Source organism: Protopterus annectens, chromosome 10.part0, assembly GCF_019279795.1.
Source record: "Protopterus annectens isolate FY-2018-M chromosome 10.part0, PAN1.0, whole genome shotgun sequence".
Lineage (NCBI taxonomy): Eukaryota > Metazoa > Chordata > Ceratodontiformes > Protopteridae > Protopterus > Protopterus annectens.
Window position 1 is genome coordinate 157683819 of NC_056744.1, and position 21125 is coordinate 157704943.

A 21125-nucleotide genomic window follows, 5' to 3' on the forward strand; every position below is an offset into this window, starting at 1 on the left:
ATTTTTATGTTTTGGGCCCCTTTTTTAAATTATTTTAGGTTTTTGCTTTACTTGTTAAATTTTATTAAAAAGGGGTTCGGAAATTTTTTCCCCTTTTTTTTTTTTTTGGGTTCCTTGGGGTTTTCTAATTTTTTTGGGGTTTAAACTTTTTTTTTTTTTAATTTTCTTTATTTTTTCCATTTTAAATTTTTTAAAAATTTTTCCCCCAAAAAAATTTCTTTATTTCTTTTTTAACTTTTTAAATTTAACCCCCCAAACTTTTTTAAAAATCTTTCGGGAAAAACCCTAAAATTTGGGTTTTTTTCCCTTTTAAGTTTTCTTTGGGGGGAAACCCCCCCACCCCCAACCCCCCAAAACATTTCCCTTTCTTTTTTTTTGAAAATTTCCTTTAAAGGGGAAAAAACACCCTTTAAAAATTTCCCTTTTTTCCAGGGAAAAAAAAATTTTTTGGGCTTTTCAATTTTTTTTAAAATTTTTTTTTTTAAAGAAAAAAGTCCACACCCTTGCCCCCCCTTTTTTTTTAAACCCAAAAATGGTTAAAAATAAGGGCCACCTTTTCCCCCCCTTTTTTCCCCAAAAACCCCCTTTAATTTTTTGAAACCATTTTTTAATTTAAATTTTTTCCCTTTTTTTTTTATTTTTTTTTAGTTAAATTTTTTATGCTTTTTTTATTTATACTCCCCAATTTTTATGTTAAAATTTGGGTTATTTCAATGTTGCCAAAATTTATTATAAAAATTTTGGGGTTTAAAGTTACTATTTTAAAATTATTTTTTTTGTTTTTTTGGGTAAATAATTAAAAAAAGTTGTTCCGCTTTTTTTTCTTTCTTTGGGTTTTGTTTTTTGTTTTCCTTGGAAAAATTTGCTTTTTTTTTCAAATTTTTTTTTTTTAAAGTTTTTTTTTTTTTTAAAAAAATTTTAAAAAATTTACTTTTTGGGGGTTTTTTGCCTTTTAACATTCCTATAAGAAAAGTGCAGTCCGGGTCTGAACTGTCTGCAAACAGCTACAGTTAACTTTGAGTATGTGTCTAACTGTTTAAGCCAATCTTCATTTTCCCCTGGAGAGCACTGTGCTTTGGCTGTAAGCAGCCCCCCCCCACCACCACCACCACCACACACATCTTCCACTTTCTCTTATTCCCCTCTGTTAGCAAATAGTATCCATAACTGATCAATACTGTGCATTTGTTTATTTAAACTATACCACAGTAGCCTACTGATACAAGGTTATCCTGGTTTTCCACCTGAGAAATTAAGACAAGAATTACAGTTTCAGAGCAGTCCTTGGTCAATTGTGATTGTTCTTAACACATACTTGTCTTGTTTTGGCTCATTAGCAGCAGTACAAAGAACTGCCTGCTCACACCCTTGTTCTCCCATCCCCTTCCCTGTTTATTACCTTAAGACAATCCCAGAGTTAATAAATATTACCTGTGGCAGGCACCATTTGTAAAACTACAATCCACTCTGCTACTGGCCCCATGAAGGCTCAGTGTCTCTCCAGTAAGTGTTTTACAACTGTAAATGCCTATTTCTGTTGAATTGTATTAGACATTTTACAACTGTATATGTTTATGTTGAATTGTATTAGACATCTAATATGTTTTATGCTTTATTATTGATGTTACTACGGCATGCACCAAGTTGTTACTAGTATAATAGTATGTATGGTCTATTTGCATAGCTGCACCTTGCTCACTAATGTTATTCATGTAATAGTGTTGTGTGTAGACAGCTCATACTAGTGTCTAAATTATTTCTATAAGTTTGTGCTGTTACTGGTGGATAGAATCACATTAGAGAACCACGACAGATTGCTGCTCGCTATATTTTTATCTCTGGCTGCATAACTGTCTGGGTTTTTGTTTTCTAATGTTCTTCCAGTTGGCTCAGTATCTGCATATACTAAGTAGTGGTTCAGGACATTGTCCTGTATGTGGTAGCTATTTGCTCAGTGTGTTTTTTATAATCTTTATAATATATATTTACCATCTCAAAAGTGCTTACTCCTCTCTGTACTCTTCTTTTCTAGACCTAACACCACTCTTAAGTATTCAACTGCGGTACCACCTTTAACATTCCTATAAGAAAAGTGCAGTCCGGGTCTGAACTGTCTGCAAACAGCTACAGTTAACTTTGAGTATGTGTCTAACTGTTTGAGCCAATCTTCATTTTCTCCTGGAGAGCACTTTGCTTTGGCTGTAAGCAGCCCCCACCACCACCACACACACACACACATCTTCCACTTTCTCTTATTCCCTTCTGTTAGCAAATAGTATCAATAACTGTTCAATACTGTGTGTTTGTTTATTTAAACTATACAACAGTAGCCTACTGATACAAGGTTATCCTGGTTTTCCACCTGAGAAATTAAGACAAGACTTACAGTTTCAGAGCAGTCCTTGGTCAATTGTGATTGTTCTTAACACATACTTGTCTTGCTTTGGCTCATTAGCAGCAGTACAAAGAACTGCCTGCTCACACCCTTGTTCTCCCCCCCCTTTCCCTGTTTATTACCTTAAGACAATCCCAGAGTTAATAAATATTACCTGTGGCAGGCACCATTTGTAAAACTACAATCCACTCTGCTACTGGCCCCATGAAGGCTCAGTGTCTCTCCAGTAAGTGTTTTACAACTGTAAATGCCTATTTCTGTTGAATTGTATTAGACATTTTACAACTGTATATGTTTATGTTGAATTGTGTTAGACATCTAATATGTTTTATGCTTTATTATTGATGTTACTATGGCATGCACCAAGTTGTTACTAGTATAATAGTATGTATGGTCTATTTGCATAGCTGCACCTTGTTCACTAATGTTATTCATGTAATAGTGTTGTGTGTAGACAGCTCATACTAGTGTCTAAATTATTTCTATAAGTTTGTGCTGTTACTGGTGGATAGAATCACATTAGAGAACCACGACAGATTGCTGCTCGCTATATTTTTATCTGTGGCTGCATAACTGTCTGGTTTTTGTTTTCTAATGTTCTTCCAGTTGGCTCAGTATCTGCATATACTAAGTAGTGGTTCAGGACATTGTCCTGCATGTGGTAGCTATTTGCTCAGTGTGTTTTTTATAATCTTTATAATATATATTTACCATCTCAAAAGTGCTTACTCCTCTCTGTACTCTTCTTTTCTAGACCTAACACCACTCTTAAGTATTCAACTGCGGTACCACCTTTAACATTCCTATAAGAAAAGTGCAGTCCGGGTCTGAACTGTCTGCAAACAGCTACAGTTAACTTTGAGTATGTGTCTAACTGTTTGAGCCAATCTTCATTTTCCCCTGGAGAGCACTGTGCTTTGGCTGTAAGCAGCCCCCCCACCACCACCACCACACACACATCTTCCACTTTCTCTTATTCCCTTCTGTTAGCAAATAGTATCCATAACTGATCAATACTGTGCATTTGTTTATTTAAACTATACCACAGTAGCCTACTGATACAAGGTTATCCTGGTTTTCCACCTGAGAAATTAAGACAAGAATTACAGTTTCAGAGCAGTCCTTGGTCAATTGTGATTGTTCTTAACACATACTTGTCTTGTTTTGGCTCATTAGCAGCAGTACAAAGAAGTGCCTGCTCACACCCTTGTTCTCCCATCCCTTTCCCTGTTTATTACCTTAAGACAATCCCAGAGTTAATAAATATTACCTGTGGCAGGCACCATTTGTAAAACTACAATCCACTCTGCTACTGGCCCCATGAAGGCTCAGTGTCTCTCCAGTAAGTGTTTTACAACTGTAAATGCCTATTTCTGTTGAATTGTATTAGACATTTTACAACTGTATATGTTTATGTTGAATTGTATTAGACATCTAATATGTTTTATGCTTTATTATTGATGTTACTACGGCATGCACCAAGTTGTTACTAGTATAATAGTATGTATGGTCTATTTGCATAGCTGCACCTTGCTCACTAATGTTATTCATGTAATAGTGTTGTGTGTAGACAGCTCATACTAGTGTCTAAATTATTTCTATAAGTTTGTGCTGTTACTGGTGGATAGAATCACATTAGAGAACCACGACAGATTGCTGCTCGCTATATTTTTATCTCTGGCTGCATAACTGTCTGGGTCTTTGTTTTCTAATGTTCTTCCAGTTGGCTCAGTATCTGCATATACTAAGTAGTGGTTCACGACATTGTCCTGTATGTGGTAGCTATTTGCTCAGTGTGTTTTTTATAATCTTTATAATATAGATTTACCATCTCAAAAGTGCTTACTCCTCTCTCTACTCTTCTTTTCTAGAACTAACACCACTCTTAAGTATTCAACTGCGGTACCACCTTTAACATTCCTATAAGAAAAGTGCAGTCCGGGTCTGAACTGTTTGCAAACAGCTACAGTTAACTTTGAGTATGTGTCTAACTGTTTGAGCCAATCTTCATTTTCTCCTGGAGAGCACTTTGCTTTGGCTGTAAGCAGCCCCCCCCACCACCACCACCACACACACACACACACATCTTCCACTTTCTCTTATTCCCTTCTGTTAGCAAATAGTATCAATAACTGTTCAATACTGTGTGCTTGTTTATTTAAACTATACAACAGTAGCCTACTGATACAAGGTTATCCTGGTTTTCCACCTGAGAAATTAAGACAAGACTTACAGTTTCAGAGCAGTCCTTGGTCAATTGTGATTGTTCTTAACACATACATGTCTTGCTTTGGCTCATTAGCAGCAGTACAAAGAACTGCCTGCTCACACCCTTGTTCTCCCCTCCCCTTCCCTGTTTATTACCTTAAGACAATCCCAGAGTTAATAAATATTACCTGTGGCAGGCACCATTTGTAAAACTACAATCCACTCTGCTACTGGCCCCATGAAGGCTCAGTGTCTCTCCAGTAAGTGTTTTACAACTGTAAATGCCTATTTCTGTTGAATTGTATTAGACATTTTACAACTGTATATGTTTATGTTGAATTGTGTTAGACATCTAATACGTTTTATGCTTTATTATTGATGTTACTATGGCATGCACCAAGTTGTTACTAGTATAATAGTATGTATGGTCTATTTGCATAGCTGCACCTGGTCCACTAATGTTATTCATGTAATAGTGTTGTGTGTAGACAGCTCATACTAGTGTTTAAATTATTTCTATAAGTTTGTGCTGTTACTGGTGGATAGAATCACATTAGAGAACCACGACAGATTGCTGCTCGCTATATTTTTATCTGTGGCTGCATAACTGTCTGGGTTTTTGTTTTCTAATGTTCTTCCAGTTGGCTCAGTATGTGCATATACTAAGTAGTGGTTCAGGACATTGTCCTGCATGTGGTAGCTATTTGCTCAGTGTGTTTTTTATAATCTTTATAATATATACTTACCATCTCAAAAGTGCTTACTCCTCTCTGTACTCTTCTTTTCTAGACCTAACACCACTCTTAAGTATTCAACTGCGGTACCACCTTTAACATTCCTATAAGAAAAGTGCAGTCCGGGTCTGAACTGTCTGCAAACAGCTGCAGTTAACTTTGAGTATGTGTCTGTTTGAGCCAATCTTCATTTTCCCCTGGAGAGCACTGTGCTTTGGCTGTAAGCAGCCCCCCCACCACCACCACCACACACATCTTCCACTTTCTCTTATTCCCTTCTGTTAGCAAATAGTATCCATAACTGATCAATACTGTGTGTTTGTTTATTTAAACTATACCACAGTAGCCTACTGATATAAGGTTATCCTGGTTTTCCACCTGAGAAATTAAGACAAGACTTACAGTTTCAGAGCAGTCCTTGGTCAATTGTGATTGTTCTTAACACATACTTGTCTTGCTTTGGCTCATTAGCAGCAGTACAAAAAACTGCCTGCTCACACCCTTGTTCTCCCCTCCCTTTCCCTGTTTATTACCTTAAGACAATCCCAGAGTTAATAAATATTACCTGTGGCAGGCACCATTTGTAAAACTACAATCCACTCTGCTACTGGCCCCATGAAGGCTCAGTGTCTCTCCAGTAAGTGTTTTACAACTGAAAAAGCCTATTTCTGTTGAATTGTATTAGACATTTTACAACTGTATATGTTTATGTTGAATTGTGTTAGACATCTAATATGTTTTATGCTTTATTATTGATGTTACTACGGCATGCACCAAGTTGTTACTAGTATAATAGTATGTATGGTCTATTTGCATAGCTGCACCTTGTTCACTAATGTTATTCATGTAATAGTGTTGTGTGTAGACAGCTCATACTAGTGTCTAAATTATTTCTATAAGTTTGTGCTGTTACTGGTGGATAGAATCACATTAGAGAACCATGACAGATTGCTGCTCGCTATATTTTTTTCTCTGGCTGCATAACTGTCTGGATTTTTGTTTTCTAATGTTCTTCCAGTTGGCTCAGTACCTGCATATACTAAGTAGTGGTTCACGACATTGTCCTGTATGTGGTAGCTATTTGCTCAGTGTGTTTTTTATAATATTTATAATATATATTTACCATCTCAAAAGTGCTTACTCCTCTCTGTACTCTTCTTTTCTAGACCTAACACCACTCTTAAGTATTCAACTGCGGTACCACCTTTAACATTCCTATAAGAAAAGTGCAGTCCGGGTCTGAACTGTCTGCAAACAGCTACAGTTAACTTTGAGTATGTGTCTAACTGTTTGAGCCCATCTTCATTTTCCCCTGGAGAGCACTGTGCTTTGGCTGTAAGCAGCCCCCCCACCACCACCACCACCACCACCACACACATCTTCCACTTTCTCTTATTCCCTTCTGTTAACAAATAGTATCCATAACTGATCAATACTGTGTGTTTGTTTATTTAAACTATACCACAGTAGCCTACTGATACAAGGTTATCCTGGTTTTCCACCTGAGAAATTAAGACAAGACTTACAGTTTCAGAGCAGTCCTTGGTCAATTGTGATTGTTCTTAACACATACTTGTCTTGCTATGGCTCATTAGCAGCAGTACAAAGAACTACCTGCTCACACCCTTGTTCTCCCCTCCCCTTCCCTGTTTATTACCTTAAGACAATCCCAGAGTTAATAAATATTACCTGTGGCAGGCACCATTTGTAAAACTACAATCCACTCTGCTACTGGCCCCATGAAGGCTCAGTGTCTCTCCAGTAAGTGTTTTACAACTGTAAATGCCTATTTATGTTGAATTGTATTAGACATTTTACAACTGAATATGTTTATGTTGAATTGTGTTAGGCATCTAATATGTTTTATGCTTTATTATTGATGTTACTATGGCATGCACCAAGTTGTTACTAGTATAATAGTATGTATGGTCTATTTGCATAGCTGCACCTTGTTCACTAATGTTATTCATGTATTAGTGTTGTGTGTAGACAGCTCATACTAGTGTCTAAATTATTTCTATAAGTTTGTGCTGTTACTGGTGGATATAATCACATTAGAGAACCACGACAGATTGCTGCTCGCTATATTTTTATCTGTGGCTGCATAACTGTCTGGGTTTTTGTTTTCTAATGTTCTTCCAGTTGGCTCATTATCTGCATATACTAAGTAGTGGTTCAGGACATTGTCCTGTATGTGGTAGCTATTTGCTCAGTGTGTTTTTTATAATCTTTATAATATATATTTACCATCTCAAAAGTGCTTACTCCTCTCTGTACTCTTCTTTTCTAGACCTAACACCACTCTTAAGTATTCAACTGCGGTACCACCTTTAACATTCCTATAAGAAAAGTGCAGTCCGGGTCTGAATTGTCTGCAAACAGCTACAGTTAACTTTGAGTATGTGTCTAACTCTTTGAGCCAATCTTCATTTTCCCCTGGAGAGCACTGTGCTTTGGCTGTAAGCAGCCCCCCCCCACCACCACACACATCTTCCACTTTCTCTTATTCCCTTCTGTTAACAAATAGTATCCATAACTGATCAATACTGTGTGTTTGTTTATTTAAACTATACCACAGTATCCTACTGATACAAGGTTATCCTGGTTTTCCACCTGAGAAATTAAGACAAGACTTACAGTTTCAGAGCAGTCCTTGGTCAATTGTGATTGTTCTTAACACATACTTGTCTTGCTTTGTGATTGTTTCCAGCCCCTCATACAAGAACCTACCAGGGTCTCTACCTGCTTCGCTCCCCGCCCTGCCCCCTATTCTCTCCCGCCCCCAGTGGTCCCACCTTTATTGCACTCAAACCCCTCCCATCTTTCCAATAGCCAACCACAGCGCTAACCCAACACTACCTCCTCCATATTCCCTCTACCATCACACCTCCTCAACTGATATGTACAAGCATACCTTTCCTTTGCTCACTGCATGCACTCTCCTTGCATATCTTACATCCTACCAAAGCTCCATCATTCCCCCACTCAACCACTACCACTGTACTACTACTCACACCACCACCCATGTCTCACCCATACTCAGCTCCCCTCTCACCAGCTAAACAACCATCCCTATGCACCCCCCACATATTCTACCAACTATATTACTCAAACGTAAAGCATCCCTACAACTTAACATAGTAACCCTCCCACCATACCTATTACCCACAGAGAACAATCATAAAATTTCCCTTATAAACAAACACATTCAAAAACTGAGAAAACTAATAATCTCATGCATATCAAAACTAGCCCTAAGTCGAGACATCCACCCCAACCCTGGCCCTACCATCTCCAACCCCAATCCTCATAATCAGACTAGAAACCACAACTTCTCCCATATTGCAGCCAATAGAAAGCCAAGTGACTTCCTTCTACTAAGCCTAAATATTAGAAGTATATCCAACAAAGTCCATGAACTCCATGCCACCATAGACTTATACTCCCCAGATATAGTCGTCCTGACAGAAACCTGGCTAAAACCTCACATTACCAGTGAACAAATACTCCCTACAGGTTACGGCATACTAAGAGTAGACCGGCTAAACAAAAAAGGAGGTGGTGTAGCTATAATATTTAAACAACATCTAAACATCCAGATCATAAAATCATCAGCTCCACAAATAGGCAATGAAGAAATAATATATACCAACCTCAAACTTAACTGAAACAAAACCATCAACATAATTGGATGCTACTTCCCACCTGGCCAAAACATCCCTCCACTAGAAAACCTCCTCAGCTGGTCTACCCACCATCTCCCCCAAGAAACTATCATCTTAGGTGATTTCAATATTGACTGGCAATCCTGTTCTGGCAACAATCCAACCCATCATGTACACCTTCATGGCTTCACCCAACTAGTCCAGTCACCAACAAGGATAAATAAAAACTCCAGCAAGCAGTCTACCCTGGATTGGATACTAGTCAGTAAGAACCCCCAGTCATATATAACAGGCTGCTTATCAGATAGCCTCAGTGATCACTCCCCAACATTCCTACTCAAAAAATACCTGTACCAAGCTAAACCTGTCATCTATCATCAAATATGTAAAAAAATAAACTTTAACCCACTCACATTCATCTCATCCCTCAAAAAATGTAACTGGCATGCTCTAAAGTACCTCAATCTAGATGACGCAATTGAATCTTTTAATACTACCTTCCTGAACATCCTTAATTACCATGCCCCCATAAGATTTTCCAGAACCAAAGCACAACCCTCCCCATGGCTACAGAAAACCACTAAGTCAGAAATGAAAAACAGGGATAAAGCCTGGGAGCACTGGCAAAACCAAAACCCCGCAGCTAGACAGAAATTCCTAGAACTACGCAATAGAGTCAAAAAGCTAATAAAATGGGACAAATTCCAATACTACCAGTCTGCCCTAGACTCCTCACAACACAGCCCCAAACAATTCTGGTTCTCCATAAACTCCATCCTCCACCCAGGTAAAGTCAGTACCCCTCCTCCTAACATCCCTCACTCCTCAGAAAATATTGCTACCTCATTCAACACACACTTCACCCAAACCATACTATCACTAGCTAAACAACACAACCCCCCTCCCCTCCAACCCACACCTTCAACTAGTAATCTCCCCACTGCCTTCTCTTTTTCTCCTGTACCTACCTCCAGCATAAAAAAAACTCTTAACTAAACTTAAACCCACCAAGTTAGCAGCAGACAACCTCCCAACTGAATACCTACAAATCGCAGCTGATGCTCTGGCCTACCCAGTATCCATCTTGATTAACCGATCTCTGTCAGAAAGTTATGTTCCCACATTGTGGAAAGTCTCACATATAACACAAAGGCGGACCCTCTGCAGAACTAACCAATTACCGCCCCATAGCTATTCTCTCCACTCTCCAAAATACTAGAGAGATGCATACACTCTCAGGTCTCACACTACCTCCTTACTAACAACCTCCTTTCCAGTACTCAGCATGGTTTCTGACCAAACCATAGCACCACCACTGCCTTACTCTCCTTTACTAACACTATCCTTCAGCATAAAAACAATGGTTATCTCTCCTCTGCTACTTTCCTAGACCTATCTAAAGCATTTGACATGGTCCCACACAAACAACTTATCTCTGTCCTCAATAACCTATCCTTTTCACAATCAGTCACCAACTGGTTTCAGAGTTACCTGTCTGACCGCCAACAATCCGTTGTATGGCAGAATGACATATCTCCCCAACTACCTGTCTCCATAGTGGCCTTGGACCCCAACTTTTCTCTGTTTACACCAATAATCTAGCCTCTGCCACCAAACATGGCACACTCATCCAATACGCAGATGACTCTACCATCATCTGCTCAGCCCAGTCCCTACCCAAACTGCAAAAAGTCACACAGGAAGCCTTTTCCTCTGTTGAAACATGGTTATCCGATGCCCAATTAATACTCAACCCAAACAAAACTAAACTACTCATCTTCCAACCCACCAAACATGCTCAAAACAACTCTCACTTTAACATCACAGCAAAAGACAACACCACTATATACCCAACTGAACACACCAAATTGCTAGGAGTGGAAATAGACAATAAACTAAAATTTGACATTCACATATCCATGACCATAAAAAAAGTCCACAAAAAACTAGGAGCATTATACAGAAATAAACAATTTCTCACCAAAGCAGCAAAGATTTCAATAGCAAATTCCCACCTTATCTCCACCCTACTTTATACCTCTCCAGTATATACCAACCTAAGGCAATGTGATCTAAACACGCTAGAGACCTGCTACAATAAAATCGCAAAATTCGCCACAGGGGCATCCTACCGTAGTCACCACTGTCTCTCACTTGCTGAACTGGGCTGGCTTGAACTCCCTCACCTCCTTCAGTGGTATCAACTCTCACTCACCCACAAACTAGTAAACCATCCACTAAATGTCCCATCCCTCCAGAATCTACTCCAACCCTATCGCACCACCAGACCACTAAGATCCAGCAACAAAAATCACTTGCAGATTACTAAAGCCAATAACTCTGCTGGTGAAGCACTATTCTCTTGCGCCATAGCCAAATTATGGAACTCACTCCCACCCACAATTACCTCCATACCATCATGCACCAACTTCAAAACTTTATTAAAAGCGCACCTAAAAACATGCTGGCTATGCCCTTGCAACTCCCACTCTAATATCATCCACCCCATCCAACTACTACCTTTCTTTCACCTCCACTAACTACCTTGATGATAGCAAGCTCAGATGCTCATAAGCCTAGTACTTATTATACAGCAGGAACTTCTCATTGTTACATTTGTTAATGCCTGTTATGTACTTCACAGTTAAAGATTCTAGTTGTCTACTGATGTACTATGTTCTTCATCTGTAAATATGTTGTAAGTAATTTCTCTGTTAAATTTTTAATCACTATGTAATCCAATGTAACTAATGTCTGTTTATTTTACTGTGGAGCTTTTCTCCCCGGGCCTCCGCTGAAAATGGACCCACGTCCAGTCGGACACTTCCGGTCAACAAATTTAAATAAAAATAAAATATTCTTAGCTGGGGTGCCTTCTGTGTGGACTCTGTATGTCCTCCCTGTGTTTGTGTGGGTTCCCTCTGGGTGGTCTGGTTTCCTCCCATATTACAAAGACCTGCATCTGGAGCATTTCTCCCTGCACCTCTGATGAAAATTGGCTTTGTTCCAAGTTCTACTTTCCTGTTAAATAAATGAAAAATTGTGCTGAGGGCGTCAGGGGAAGAGAAGTTTAGTGCTGCTTATTCCAAGTCTATTTACATTGTTAGTAGCAAAACAGATAGTAGCCTTACTTTTAATGCAGAAGGCCTGAGGTTCTACTCCCACATTATGCAGGTGGATCGTTGATACTGTACTGTGTTGTGCTTTAAAGGGAGTGGTTGCTGCATTCCTGTGAATGTCCTCCTTTGGACGAATTACCTAGTAACTATGAACCTGTTATCAGTTTGCCATCCATTCCCTATTGCAATATTTCTAGCTTATCATTGTTTAATGTAACATAGGCAATTTATTCTTCAAGGGCAACAGCCACTTTATTTGTAGATGAAACAATGAAATATAAAGTTGTTTCTTAGCAGCAACCTCTTCATTAGAGATCCCTTTAATGTGGAATTATTTAGATGACTGACTTCTGCAGAAATTTTGCATATTTACTGATACTGAACTAAAGGAAAAACGAACACTAAAAAAACTATTAAAAAGATCAACAAAACCACACCGAATCCAAATATAGTGTTAGCGCTTTCGTTTACTAAATAAGCAAACTTCTTCAGACAATTCAAAATACAAAAATACACAGCTTAAATAAATTTACAAGTCATGGCATCACACCACAATTAAGTACCAAGCCTCCATTTAAAGGGCTCAAGACACTACATTATTCGATATTATTGAGCCCATACATAAAAATCAAACATTAAAAACGAAACCTACACTTCTTAAATAGTATAAACATAAGACAATCATTAAATATAAAAAGCCTTATAGGTATAAATACATAACATATATTAGTAATATTTAAATATATGAATAAAATTCATATTTTTCATCTAGTCAAAGCCTTCAGTTTTAATATACTTCTAAAAGACAAAGCATCATTCAGACCTGGAGGAATTAATGCATTCAATTTTAGTTGCCAAATCAATTCTTTCTCATCCAGTTTCAAATCAATTGGCCCACCTCTAATGTTATCCACTACCTTTTCAATAACTAAAAATTTAAATTCATGGGTAGGGTAACAACTAATATGCCTAGCTAGGGTATTATTCAAATTCAACTTTTCAATTGCATACATGTGTTCATAAATTCTGTTTTTGAGTGATCTCTCAGTTTTGCCTACATAAAAGGCTGGACAATAACTACATAAACTCAAATAAACAACCCCTTTTGTATTACAGTTAAATTTACCCCTAATAGGAATTTTCTATCCCCAATATGAAAAGAGTTAGTTATTTTAATATGTTTACAGCACTGACAAGCCTCACATTTGAACATCCCATAATGAGGTAAATATTTTAGTTATTGAAAAGGTAATGGATAACATTAGAGGTGGGCCAATTGATTTGAAATTGGATGAGAAAGAATTGATTTGGCAACTAAAATTGAATGCATTAATTCCCCCAGGTCTGAATGATGCTTTGTCTTTTAGAAGTATATTGAAACTGAAGGCTTTGACTAGATGAAAAATATGAATTTTATTCATATATTTAAATATTACTAATATATGTTATGTATTTATACTTATAAGGCTTTTTATATTTAATGATTGTCTTATGTTTATACTATTTAAGAAGTGTAGGTTTCGTTTTTAATGTTTGATTTTTATGTATGGGCTCAATAATATCGAATAATGTAGTGTCTTGAGCCCTTTAAATGGAGGCTTGGTACTTAATTGTGGTGTGATGTCATGGCTTGTAAATTTATTTAAGCTGTGTATTTTTGTATTTTGAATTGTCTGAAGAAGTTTGCTTATTTAGTAAACTAAAGCGCTAACACTATACTTAGATTCGGTGTGGTTTTGTTGCTCTTTTTAATAGTTTATTTACTGATATTGGTGGATTGTAATGACAGAAGTTTAAGTAGCCTTTTATGGTTAAAATGTTCTGAAATGGGTAGTTCTGTCATTGGTTCATACATTTTGTTTCATTGCTTACTAGCAGACTGTTCAAAACTACAAATTTAAAACATTATAACAACTGGTGCTGTATGATACAAGGAATATAATTTAGTATAATCAGGAAGGTGAATCAAAGAATGCATGCATTTATGCATGACCCTAAAATGTGTTTGAAAACAGCCCAGAGGAAAGTGTGAAAGGCTCAAAATCATGGACAAAGTTTAAGCTTTACTTTTGTTACCAAAGCAATGGATGAAGGTAAAACAGTTCACACCACATTACCTTGACCTGGCCAAGCCTTTTGCTTCAATCCCGTACTCAGGTGTATTACAAAAGATGAATAATGCAGGAGCAAACACTTGCATCACTAACTGGATTGCCAACTTGCTCACAGGATGCAGGAGATCAAAATAGGGGAAGATACCAGTCACCAATGGAGTCCTCCAGGGTTCGGTGCTGAGACTTTTTCTATTTGGCATAGACATCTCAAAAGTAAAAGGAAATACCAAAGGGCTTTGGCTGGCTAAGTTTGAGATGACTGCAAGCTAGGAGCAGTTATTGAATCCTCAAATGACTTAACCATCATACAGGAAGGTTTGTCCCGAACAATAACTGGTGTCAAAATCATGACAATGCCCTCTGAGAACTAACCCAATTGTTTGGCATTTGGGAACTTGTATGTACAGTGACCTAACTTTTGACCAACATGTGCCCAGAGTCATAAGAAAGCCTTTCTATATTGCACAACTTATAAACAAATTGTGACTAGATCTACAGATGTTGTTGTCCCCCTTTACAAAGCTCTCATTAGGTCAATCATTTTGTATAATGCCTGCATTGGCATGTATCTGTCCAGACCCATGCAACAATTGAAATACCTTCAGAGATACGTTACTTAAAAGGATACAAGTCCTAAACAATAGGTCTTGCATGGACCACCTCAAAGATTTATTACTCTAGTCAGTATACTGCAGAATGCTTAGAGGTGACGTGTCTGGCATACAAGGCATCCTCCAACCTAATACAGATGGACCTACTGAACATCAGCAAGTCAAATGGCATCAGAAATGCTCAGTCCGGGTATCTAAACTGTATGTTGTGGAGAGATGAATATATATCACAGAGGTCACCACTGTTCCAGAACACTATCCAAGTAAAACAAAGCTCATCCCTATCCATATTCAAATGCAACTTGGATCTAAGGATGGGTAATAGAAAATGTACTCCAGGATTGTTGCCCCTCATGCCACTAATGGATAGAGGCAGTTCCTAAATGCCGCATCCCTTATATGGGTCACCTCAAATTTTCTATGCTATGATCACAGTTGTTCTCACTAGGGCTAATATGCAATTATCAGCCATGGGATAGGTAAGACCAATCAGAAAATGTTAATTCAAGCACCAAAAGGGAACTGGCTAAACTTAAAAAGTCCTCCAAGTGAATCTATGTTATGGTAGTAAATAGTTATAAAAAATTGCCCATTTTAGATCACTAAGTGCCCCTCTCACCCTCTGCCCCCCCCTCCAGTCTTCAACAGCTTCCGGCACCTGACACAACAGGTGTTTGCAACCTGTTTTCATCTTCTGTGTCTGTGCGACCGATGGTTTACGTCTTCGTCTTTCGTGCCTACTGGGAATTTGAATTCCAGAGGACGTTCGAACTGCGGACAAATGTAGAAGTGAGAGGTAGGTGTGTGCGTGTGTGTTTAAGTGATGTGTGTGTCAAGCTAAGAATAAGCATTTTTCCTTTATTATGATTAAGAAAGCAGAATTGTGCAGAGAATAGTCATGATCATTAACAGAACTTAATCTATTCTCTTATAAATATGTTTTGAATGAGCCGAAGAAGCAAAAGTATTTCCTACTTAAAACAAAAAGTCATCTTATTTCTGTTTAATAGAAGATTCACCTTATTTCTGCTTAATGCGGGTTATTTTCTTGTCCATCTTTGTTGGCTTAAGTACTGCATTGAAAACTAAGACAAAAAAAGACTTGGCATGTGCCATTAACAGTGGTGGATTAGAGCCAGAATTCATACAGAAACGTTGATTCATCTGTGGCTATCTATACACTCCCTTTTGTTGCATGTTGGAATGTGTGAAATGGAAAATAGTTCTTGTTTTGCAATCACTACAAATCAGGATAAAAATGTTATGCATGCAGACAAGAAATGGTACGTCTTGTTAAATCAAAAATAAATCCAAATTAAGAGTAAAAAGGAATGAATCAACAAATATTTGACAAACACCTGCATATAAATCATGTTTATAAGGTAATGTAGATTGTAAGCAAACTTTTAATAGTCAAAAAAGGCAAGAAAATAATTACTGAGAACTGCATTAAATTATTATTAATGATTTCATTACAAATAGTTATGCTTATTTTTAAAACATTGAACATTATATCATTGGGGGTCTTTATCAAAATTTCTCAACCTTAATGTATACCTTAATAATTAGGTTATTATGTTTGCAAAATATTTGGCAACTGAAAATCCATGTACAATTAAATCAATCAATCAATAAATAAAGGAAACTTCTTTGGATTTAGTCTTGAGATCTAGAGCATAATATATTATTTCAAGGTTCAGAACCAACTGTAATAGTGGAGCAAATTGCATCCTCTTGAAAAACAAACATTTTTCATTGAAATAAAATATTAACTTTAAGTTTTATTAACTGGACTAAATGTTAAATATTTACTAACTGAATTTAGCATGATACTAGTAGGAATAAGAAACTTGATTTCATATGGTTTCACTACTCATCCTGAACACACACACACACACACACACACACACACACACACACACACACACACACACACACACACACACACACACACACACACCAATAAATTCATATGGTTGCTCTTAGTTAAAGTTCATAGACATATAACTTTACTTAACAAATTTTTATAAAGGTTAATGTAAGAGGTTCTGAAATGCATGCAATACATGCATACATTTATATGAAGTCCTGTAAAATATATCTGCAGGTGACTGTAGAAATACATTACTTTTCAAACAATACATTTTATTCCCTATTTGAAAAAAAATTACATTTGATGTATACTAGGCCACCTAGTATACATCGTGGTACAGTAGGTATCTAAAAGTGTATGTTATGAAATTGTAGGCAAAGTACTTATTTCATAACATCAAGCACCCGTAGGGCTATAAATGAAATGTTTAAGTGACTAATGTTACTTTGCATTTCAATTTCTTACCAAGAAATTTTGCAGCTCATGCTGTTTTCATAATATTTTAGCAAAGTAATGTTCTAAACTGCTATTTTCAATTATCTCCAGTGATTCCATTATTCTGTTTTGCTCTCAGCACTTCAGCTTTGTCACAAATTGTGGTAGTTAAGAAGCTGAGTCGCACTGTGAGGAAAGTACATAGGTAATATTATTCAACTCTTTAATTAGACCTATTTGTAGTTATTGATCTACTACTTATTTTTTTGGTAACGTAATTTGTCCATTGGTAGTAAGTGACTTTTTTTTATTTTAAAAACAGTCTGGGTTTGAATAACTGCACAAATATATATTTGTCCTGTGTGTCATCAAGAAGGTACTTTGTCAGAAGCAGGTGCAGTGATTCTAGCAATGTTCTAAATTCATGACAGCAATATTTATAATCTGCCCCTATTTATTTTAGGCTTTGTCCAGATTTCTTGCACTAAGAGGTTGAGGTGTGTGTGTGAGAGAGAGTGAAATGCCCTAGTTAGAGTTAGCAGGTGGAATTTATTTTCAAGTGAATTTTCAAGGAATTGTGAACTTCAAGGGAAGCAAAATTTACTGCTGCTCATGCTAAGCCTGCTTAAAATGTGCAACTGTTTTGTTTAGCAAATGGTATCACTGTTGTGGTACAGAATTTTTAAAACAGTGCAGCAGGTAACATACTTGCATCTTAATACAGAGGGCTATAGGTTCTACTCCCACAACATGTAGATTTGTATTTTAAGGGGGTGGAGTGCTACAGTCCTGAGTATGTCCTCCTTTGGATGAGATGTCTAATAACTATGAACTTGTTTTTCAGCTTGCCACCCATTCCCTACTGCAATATACCAGCTTACCATTTTTTAATATAACGTAGGCAATTTATTCTTCAAGGGCAGCAGGCATTGAATGTAGATTAAACACTGAAATATAAAGTTGTTTTATAGCAACAACCTCTTCACTGGTTTCAGATCTCTTTAATGTGGAATTATTCAGATGACTTTTACTTCTGCAAAGATTCTGCATATTGATTGATATTGATGGATTGTATGACAGAAGTTTGGGTAGAGTGGCCTTTATGGTTGAAATGTTCTGAATTGGGCAGGTTGTCATTACTGGCTCATATGATTTGTTTCATTGCTTAAAGGAAAAATGTTCAGAACTATAAATTTAAAACACACTCTAATAAGTGGTGCTGTATTATACAAGGGATGTAATTCAATTATTATATAGTATAATTAATACAGTCAGGAAGGTGAATCAAATAACATTTGCATGGTTCTAAAAATGTGTGCAAGGAGCCTATGATTTGAAAACAGCCCAAAGGTAAACTTACCCTGCCACTGGCCAGATGCATTTTCTTTGATTGCGGGTTTCAATGTTGTTTCAGTGAATGTGGGTTTCAAAGGTAGAGAAGTTTTATTGCTAAGTCTATTTTCATTGTAAGACTATTGCTTTGTTTAGGTTTAGTAAATGTCTATCAGTGTTTGTGCTATAAAATTTGAAATAAAAGTTGTAAATGAAATCGAAATATCTGTAATCACTGTAGAAGTAAAGCATAAAACAGTATGCACACTGAGAGATTTGAACAGTGTCTATGACAAATGGGGAGAAATAGCCAAGTAATGGGACACTGGAATGGCATGCGTGGGCAGGGGGTGGGGGTGGGGTGGTGTTGCTGTGTGGCCGGGGGCAGCAGAGGGGTGGGGCTGCATGTGCGGGGCTTGTGTTTGCACCCCTCTGCAAAAAATCCTGCGGGCTCCCTTGCCCATAGGATTACCCTGGCATCGTGCCACCCAACCTTAGTTCCCAGTGCCTCTGACGAGCAGAGCCACAGGAGTGATTCCCCCGGGTGAATTTTCTATTTTCCATCCACTTCTCAAGATTTCTTTTGAAGAGGGCCAGTGAGGTGCTCTGCTTGACATGTATGGGAAGTCTATTCCATAGCATGGGCAGTCTCTGTGTTATGAACCTGTCCCTCCAGCATGTTCTGTTGAGTATGGTAATGAGGTTGAGGTCAATGGAGCATGTGGTGTGGAGGGATTGGGATTTCTTGAGATGTAGCATTTCTAACAGAGCTGGGTCAGACATGGCTTTGTAAGTCAAGCAGAGATCGCCTCTAAGTAGGCAATATGAGACAGAGAACAGTTGGAGTTTTTTGAGTCTGTCCATACAGAGCAAATGTTTAAGGCCTAGGATCCTCTTTGTGAGGTACTTTTGTGGCCTCTCCAGTTGTTGCAGGTGTCTGGTGGGGTGCATGCCAAATGGGGCATTGTACTCGATGATTGGCCTAATGAGGGAAGAGTGGAGGGAGACAATGACCTCTTTCTTCCTGTATGCAAAACCCTTAGTAATGAGATGTGCCACATAGAAGGACTTTCTGACCACAGTGGCAATGTGATGGTCAAAAGAGAGATTGTTGTCAACCTTTTGTTCCCAGATCTCATATAACTCCTTCTGTGTTAAGTGGAATACCATCGATATGGTAATTCATGGGAATCGGGTTTTTCCCAAAGGGGATGACAACACATTTTTTGGCATTGAGCTTAAAGCCATAGTTCTAACACCAGTTGTTGGTCTCAGTGAGGCCTTTCTGTAGAATGTCAACATCACTTGGGGAGTTAATAATAGCTCCCACCTTGCAATCGTCTGCGAACTTTGTCAGCCAGAGTCCCTTTGTGTTGGCCTGGACTTCAGAAAAGTAGATACCAAAGAGGACAGGACCCAGGACCAAACCCTGTGGGACACTATTCGTGACTGGTCGGCATTCTGGCTTAGAGTCAGCTACTTTCACACTATGGGTTCTATCTGTGAGCCAGTTTGCAACCCACTTGGTGATATAGGGGTTGATGCCTAGCTTAGTGAGTTTTTCTATGATTCCTGAGTTGGGAATGGTATCAAAGGCCTTGGCCAGATCAAGGTAGGCTGTATGAACCACCTTACCTTCATCCACAGCTCTGGTGACTGACTCAAAGAAGTTGACCAAGTTGAATAAGCATGATCTACCCTTCACAAAACCAAACTGTGTGGGATCCAGAGTTTGGAGATTCCCTATACCCTTGTTTATTAGGTCCATGATGATGCATTCCATAGCTTTGTATATCAGACTCATCAGGCTAATGGTGCAATAGTTCCCAGGGTCTGTAGTCGCTCCTCCTTTGTGGAGAGGGATAACTGTAGCAGTCCGCTAATCAGTAGGGACAAAGCCTGAGGTGAGTCTGTGATTGAATAGGGCACACAGGTGAGGTGCCAGTTCACTCTGTACTTCATGTAGAACACAGTCAGGGATACTGTCAGGTCCCATAGAAACTGTATTCTTGGCCTTGGACAGTGCTGTTTTAACCTGTGCAGCAGTAATACTGGGTGCCTGGCAATCTACTGGTATTGTGATTTGTCCACTGGAGGGGGAAGGGAGGGGTAAAGTTGGCACTGAATCTGTCAGCCAGTATATTGGCAATATCTGTTGGCTCGGTATAGGAGGTACCATTGTGCAGTAGCTCAGAGCAAATCTGGGTATTGCCGTGGAGATTCCTTACATATCTATAGAAGGCCTTGTGGTTGTGTTTACTATCTGCTACAATTCGGTTTTCATAGCTAGCTTTGGAGGATTTGATGAAGGATCTCAACTTTTTTTATAAGGGTGTGTTTCCAGTCTTGGGACTTCACCTTATTCCACATCAGTTTCCTCCTTCTGTTTCAGAGTTTGTTTATGGCAGGGGACCACCAGATTGGCTTCCTTTTTTTGGAGGAGAGAATCTTGATTCTATTGAGTATGGCGACATCCATGCATTTGTATACGTGTTTGTACAGTGCATTGGTATATGATTTGGCAGTCATGCAACTATTCTCCATTTGCATGGGTGCCATGAAGTTAGCCACCTCTGTTTTTAGGAGCCCAAAGTTAGCTTTGGAGAAGTTTTTCATGGTGGTTTCCTTTGCGGGGGAGT